Genomic DNA, 231 nt, shown 5'->3' with positions numbered 1-231 from the left:
TAATTCTTAAAAAAAAAAAAAAAAAAAAACTCAAACAATAGAGCAGGGTGCTAGTAACACCAAGGTTATGGGTTCGATTCCCAGCACTCCTAAAAACACTCCTAAAAATAAAGATTATGCACAAAAGGTTCTTTATGGTGAAAAACGGTTCTTTAGATTAAGTTCATCACATAAAAAACATTTTTTTTTTTTTTTTTTTTCTCTTAGAAATAATCCAGAAAAAAAAACTAA

General features: G+C 26.8%; 1 protein-coding gene across 1 annotated transcript in view; it reads right to left on the bottom strand.

Moving 5' to 3' along the window:
- The window catches only part of LOC107735994 (maltase-glucoamylase, intestinal-like), a 51,378-nt gene that overhangs the window by 24,996 nt on the left and 26,151 nt on the right, over positions 1-231 (bottom strand). The gene's annotated exons all lie outside the window — the stretch shown is intronic.

This window comes from Sinocyclocheilus rhinocerous, unplaced genomic scaffold, assembly GCF_001515625.1.
Source record: "Sinocyclocheilus rhinocerous isolate Xijiao unplaced genomic scaffold, SAMN03320098_v1.1 scaffold942, whole genome shotgun sequence".
Lineage (NCBI taxonomy): Eukaryota > Metazoa > Chordata > Actinopteri > Cypriniformes > Cyprinidae > Sinocyclocheilus > Sinocyclocheilus rhinocerous.
This window is presented reverse-complemented; position numbering and strand designations above follow the sequence as displayed.